The sequence below is a fragment of the Ixodes scapularis genome, unplaced genomic scaffold, assembly GCF_016920785.2.
Source record: "Ixodes scapularis isolate PalLabHiFi unplaced genomic scaffold, ASM1692078v2 PGA_scaffold8__174_contigs__length_109621045, whole genome shotgun sequence".
Lineage (NCBI taxonomy): Eukaryota > Metazoa > Arthropoda > Arachnida > Ixodida > Ixodidae > Ixodes > Ixodes scapularis.
In genome coordinates this window covers 105,189,940-105,196,708 of record NW_024609883.1, presented here as the reverse complement: position 1 = coordinate 105,196,708, position 6,769 = coordinate 105,189,940, and positions in this window count along the sequence as shown.

Here is a 6,769-nt window from a genome sequence, read left to right as displayed (position 1 = left end):
AGACCGACCTCTAAAATAAATTCCATCAAAAAATCACCACTTCCCTGTCCAATAAGGGCGCCCCTGTCAGCACTGCATGACGTCACGGTGGGATGAACCAGTCTTCTTGAATCTGTAGGTGTTGCCTTGAACATGAAACTTTACCCACGCTGCTGTATGAAAGGACAATACATACTTTCGTTGTAGCTGACCTCGTTGAAGACCATGCAGGCAGTTGTTTTGAAATTTTCGTGAAAAGTGGACCACCTGAAGCATCCTGAAGCGCATGTATTATCTTCTGTTACGGTTCAAAATGCCTGAAAGCACTTGGGTTTATAGGTTCTAATGTATTTTCAGAGTAAGTTACGTGAACATTTGGCGCTTCAGTCCCTTAACCCTGATAAGTTTGCGACAGCAAACAAATCTGTCTTCTTTTTGCGCGCCTTGTGCAATTGTTTACCTCCGAATTTTGTCCGAATGTAATCATGTGCTGTTATTCCTCCATCTCAACCAGTGACAGCGCGATTCCTTGCAGCTTTAACAGCACCTGTTCTGCGCATTCTTTAGGTTGTCTGAATTCTGCATAGTTCTCCCGTGACGTCATTCTGGTCACCATGCCCCTATAGACGTTTGCAAGTACGGCTTCAGGGCGCTGCCATCTTGCTTGGCTGGGGTGCGCTTGGACGAGCCATAACCCGATTACGAAGCCTTGCTAGAGCGTCGTAATCGGATTATGGCCGCGCCCAAGAGCGCACCCCACTGAGAAAGATGGCGGCGCCATGAGACAATACAGTGGAAGGTATGTGGTCATGCGCTTGTGCGAGCGTTTCAGGAAGTTCGCCGAACGTGCAAGGGACGCCATTTCTGGGGCATTTGATGGATAAAAATGTATTATGTCTTTTCTGCTCAAAATAACCGTTTCAAATGATAAGTTTTTTGGGGGCTATTTTTGGGCTATTTTTCTGGATCGACATTTGGCTATTTTTGGGCTATATCTCGTAGACGTTTGGCGGGTTGGAGTTCAAACACCTGGCAACCCTGTAGGTGTTGCCTTGAACATGAAACTTTACCCACGCTGCTGTATGAAAGGACAATACATACTTTCGTTGTAGCTGACCTCGTTGAAGACCATGCAGGCAGTTGCATTTGAAATTTTCGTGAAAAGTGGACCACCTGAAGCATCCTGAAGCGCATGTATTATCTTCTGTTACGGTTGAAAAATCGATACGGTGGCATCCCTGTTGTGACGATCCTTCCTGCCGACTCTCCGCCTCCAACGCATGAATGGCAGTCTTCAAGTTTCGCCTAGCATCATTCAAACAGGGACCTCGTGGATTGCTACCTGAGATGGCCGGCACAGGTGCGAGCTCTTCGAGAAGCAGCGCGCTCGAGACGAGTCGAAAGTGTACGATGTCTGGGTCCGCACAGCGAGGCCACGTCTGGCCTCCTTCCTGGGTACTTCACTGGTGAAAGGCGCCACCGCCGCCCCCCCCCCCCCCCCCTCCCCCCTCTGTTCGTTGCTTTGACGCTTGTTTTTTTGTATTGCATTTTTTTCTTTCGCGCATAAGTCTGCTAGGGCCATACGCGGGTTCGCTGTTTCCCGCCCATTTTGTTTCTGAACAACCAACTCCCTGACTGGCTCGGTATAGCTGAACGTAAAAAATAAATAAATAAATAAATAAAATATAAAGGGCCTGGCCCATTCCATTCCCATTCCATTCCAGGCAAAAGACATCTAATTCCATTCCCATTCGATTCCCCCTAAACTTTGCCGCCATTCCATTCCGGCGTCGCGAAAATGCGGAATGATTCCGGGGAATCATTCCAACTCCGGAGTGGCAACTCCGCAACACTGTTCTGTACCCCTTTCTTTTCCTCTTTCGTTAATACATGAGTTGTGAGTGTGCGCTTGTCTGTCGTCTACGTGTTCCTCTTCTCTGCCCTTGTCCTTGTGTGCGCAACTGTAACTATGTTCAATATCTACCAACTCGCCCAACTGTCTACTCTACTACCTTTCAACTACCTTGACCGATTACTTAAAGGGGCCCTGCAATCATATTTAAGCGTCTATCGTTTTTGCGGTTTCCACGTCTCTTGGGGTTGGGGCAAGCCAGCGGGCACGGAGAGAGTAACTAAATATCAGTGCGTCATATTTTAACTGAACGACGCGGAAACCTCCTCCACCGACGAGGGCGACTCGCGGTACCGAAAACGCGCAAAATGTGACGTCTTTGGTCCTGGGCTTGCCACTGGTCAAAGCCGCTAAGAGCTTTTTTTTAGTCGAGATACAAAATATAAGTGTCGCGAACCGTTTCAATTATGTATGAAAGTAGTTTTTGTTCACTATTTTACATCAGAAAAGAAACAAATGCAGCTTAGAAAGTACGGAAACGAGGAATGACCCGTCGACATACCCGCCACCACTGATCTCAATGCCCGCCACCAAGCGGCGGAAAAAAACGGCGCATACTAGAAAAGGCTAGTGGGATGAGGCTACGACAAACGAGGAGCGTAGAAAGGTCCCGGATGTACGCGGCGGAGCTATCCGACCGGTTCCGAGCGTTCCAAAGGCCTTCGGCGCGGGCCCTGCTGGCGATTTGGCCATTTGGCGGTGCGTCAGCGCGAAGTGGCTCCCGTTCTGAACTGATCTTTACCCCGTGTTTGCTGTCGTTTGTGGCCAATGAAATGTTATGCCGAATTAGTGTTTAGTCGCGCTGCAAATGCAATACGAGCTGCCCTGGCCGCCCGCTTCATACAGCCTATCCAACACGTGCTTTAGTGGCGCCCTCTCGAGCCGTCGACACGGAGTGCGGCAGCCGTGTGCGCTCGATGAGCTCACTACTCCTCCTCTAGTTCAAGGCCACTCAAGGCAGGACCTAAGACGTCATGAAGGAGGTTATTTTTTGCTTGTTCTTGTAATTCTAATTTGCCTATAACTTTTAAAATAAAGCGAAATTTGAGAAAAGAAAAGTTGGATTAAGTTACTACGTTCAGTACGCTCAGGATCAGTGCAAATTAAACACCAGTCAAAAAGTCATTGCAGGGCCCCTTTAAGGGATTCGCCACGCAGATTGTGGCAGTACCTGTCATGTAAGGAACATAGAGTTAACGAAATCATAAAGGATGGAAAAGTATGCAGCAATCCAGCAATTGTGGCGACTGAATTTAATAGGTTTTTTCATTCTGTTTTTACCGAAGATAATGATCGTGAAAGTGTCATAACTAATATTACTGGTCTGCCTGAAACAGAGATTGTGCTCTAGTATGAGGGTATTCTTTCTGGGTGGTTATCATTTGAGCCCGTTCTCGTTTCGCACTTCTCACTTGGCCCTTCTCAAAACAACCATTCTCAAAAAGCCCTTCTCTCTTGGACCTGTCGCATTTGGCCCTTTCCTGTTTCGTCCTTCGCATTTCAACCCTCCTCATTTGGGTCCGTTCTCATTTCGCCCTTCTTACTTGGCCCTTCTCAAAACAACCATTCTCAAAAAGATCTCGTTTTGGACCGTCGCATTTGGCCTTTTCCCGTTTCGTCTTTCGCATTCCAACTCTCCTCATTTGGGCCCGTTCTCGCTTTGCCCTTCACCCCCGGCCCTTTTCAAAACAGCCATTCTCAAAAATATCTCGCTTTGACCCGTCGCACTTGACTCTTTTTATACCAAAATCGTTTTTAGGGTAATAATAATAAATACATTCATATATTTTGTGCGTGTGTGTATGTGTGTGTGTGTGTGCCAAGCTACAGGCATACTCTCTCTGCTAAGGATTTTAGCAGTGCGTCGAGGTCGTCGTGAAAAGCTAATAGCTGACAATAAAACAGACCGACTATTTATCGTAGCCAGATCATATTCCCAAATGTCACGTTGCTTGAGGCCTTTCGACTTGGCAGAATGCCATTACTTCTATTATGCAGTGGCTCTCAAATGGGGGTCTGCGAAGGCATCCTAGGGGTCCGCGAAGACCTGTCTCAACAGTCAAGCACGGAAATATTAGTTGTCTTTCTTCACGTTGAGAAAAAACTTTCCAATTTTCGGGTGAGTACTCTCGTGTGTATGTCAATGAGATAAGTCTACTTCACACTAGCAATTAGTTATATTCATTTATGAAATCATTATCATGATAACATATACCTTTCTATTCCACGCACCCCGAAGGGGGTCCTCCATCATCTCCGCCTTTCTACAAGGGGTCCGCGAAACATCAATGGTTGAGAATTACTGCTCTTATGTATGCTATTTCTGTTGAAACAAAGTTTCCAAATTAAATGCTCATCGGTTTTTGTTTTCTTGTTTGCTTAGAGGAAGGGAAGCAGGCGTCATTGTACGATTTTTAGTGCGAACCTCTACAGATAACATATATATCTGATGGTATGTGGGCCCGAGTAAAGTAAGGCTCACCAACAAAACCGCGAAGGCATAACGACGTTAGAAGCATGGCGAACTAGTGCCATTCGGTCGTAGCGCGAACGGGCGAAATTAGAATGGGTCCAGTTGCGAAAAATACAATTTGGATCTTATGAGAAGGTTCAAACAAGGCGGACCAAATGAGAATGAGACGAAATGCGCACGGTCAAAATGCGAAAGGGACGTTTTGAGATAACGGGCAAAATGAGAATGGGCCCAGTTGCGAAAAACACGATTCGGATCTTATGAGAAGGTTCAAACAAGAAGGGCCAAATGAGAATGGGATGAAATGTGCAAGGTTCAAATGCGAATGGGACGTTTTGAGATAAACCCTTTCTTTCGATGCTACTGAATATTGATGTAAAAAAGCACCGGGTCCAGATAACATTCCAAATGAATTTTTGGGGCGTAACTGTCTAAGAGTTACTGAGTTTTTAGTACTTATTTTTCAAGCATCATTGAGTCAGACGGGGCTATTTAAGGACTCGTTACTTGTGCGAGTAGTCCCTATTCATGAATCCGGGAGTCGACTTGATGTTAGAAATTATCGGCCGATATCTCTTACTTCTACTGCCTGCAAACTCCTCGAACATATTATTTGTAAACATCTCACAGAGTTCACCGAACAGAATGGCCTTTTTTGCGAAAGATAACATGGTTTTAGAAGGAAGTTATCAACTGTCACCCAGTTATTTGGAGCAACTCATTATTTCGCATGTTTTAAATGAGCGTGGTCAAGTACATGTGATGTCTTGATCTGTCAAAAGCATTTGACAGACTCACGCACTCGAAGCTGATAAAAAAATGGTTGGATTTAGGGGCAAGTACTCCTATTATTTCTTGGATCAAATCTTACTTGTCAAACAGATTTCAATTTGTTGAGATCGCGGGGGAAACTTCCACGCTACTGCCAGTAACTTCCGGTGTGCCTCAGGGCTCGGTTTGGGGCCAATTTTGTTTCTTGCGTATGTAAATGACTGCAAATGAAATTCATCCATCTGTTGAAGTCCGCCTTTTTGCAGACGATTGTCTAATGTACATAAAAGTTAATTCACAAAGGGACCAAATGCTATTAAATGACTCGTTAATGAATATGCACAAGTGGTGTCACAAATGGGATATGAAGATAAATTTTGAAGACAACTTTTGTAACAATCACAAAAAAAAAAGAGGTCGCCTGATATATTTCCGTATTCCTATAATGGTGCACTTTTGAAACAATCTGAAACTTTTAAATACTTAGGAGTCACAATTTCTCCATATGTCAAATATCAAATAGAACAACTTGAGCGTATCCAGCGGCGGGCAGTAAGATTTGTTTATTCAGAGTATCGCCGCACGGAATCGGTAACAGAACTATTAAAAAAAGCGAGGCTGCCAACCTTGGGTCAGCGAAGGAAAATTGGAAGGTGAAAATTTTTTTATCAACTCTACAATGGGCATTATAACATGAGTTCGAGTGACTCTATACAGCTCCCTGGTAGAAGGTCACAGTTTGGAGTCAATATAAATTGATTTATTCCAGCCCAAAATTCGTTTCATGGGCCCTTTAACTCATAAATCGCGCATTCTAGCAAACAGTTCAAGAAGATGGAAAGGGGGAGTCCCCTTTTGCTCGGACTCTCGTTTGTGTAACCGGACACAGCCATTTCCCCCCCAGAAGATTAGCCCGTCGCTCAAAATTCAGGCAAAAGCTGCTTTCCCCACCCCGTTCACCCCAAACCTGGCAGTGCTGTGGAAGTCACGTGCTCTTTGGGCCAGCCACACTTTTGCCACGTGATCACGCTCTCTCGCGCATACCCACGCGCAGAGAATGAGGTCAGGTGATGAAAGGGACATGGTTGAAAAAACCCCGAGACTGCGGGTTTTTTCCACCATGTTTATTTTTACCGGAAAAATAAACTAGGCATCGCCGAACGCTCATTCTCCGCCCAAAGGTAGCGCTAGAGGTCACAACCAGATGCCACAGTTTCAGCCCGATCCGATAACTTAATCGAAAGTTATAAGTGATTTTCTGAAAATTTCAGTGGGAAAATGGCAAAAAGTTAGTGCGCAAACATGCTGGTGGAGGTTTAACAAAACTCCGAGACTGGGGGGGGGGGGAGGACAACACAACACAAAGTCTCAAACACAGGCGGCCGACGGAGTTTTCAAACACATGGGGCTCTATGGCACCAGAAACCGAAAACGGGCAAAAATGGGCTCCATCTTCCCATTGAAATTTTCAGAAAATCACCTATAACTTTTGATTAAGTTATGGGACCGGGCTGAAACTTTGGCATCTGGTTGTGAGCTCTAGCTCTACCTTCGGGCGAAGAATGAGCGTTCGGCGATACCTAGTTTATTTTTGCGGTAAAAAAAAGACCGTGTAAATTTTCTTCTTCGACACC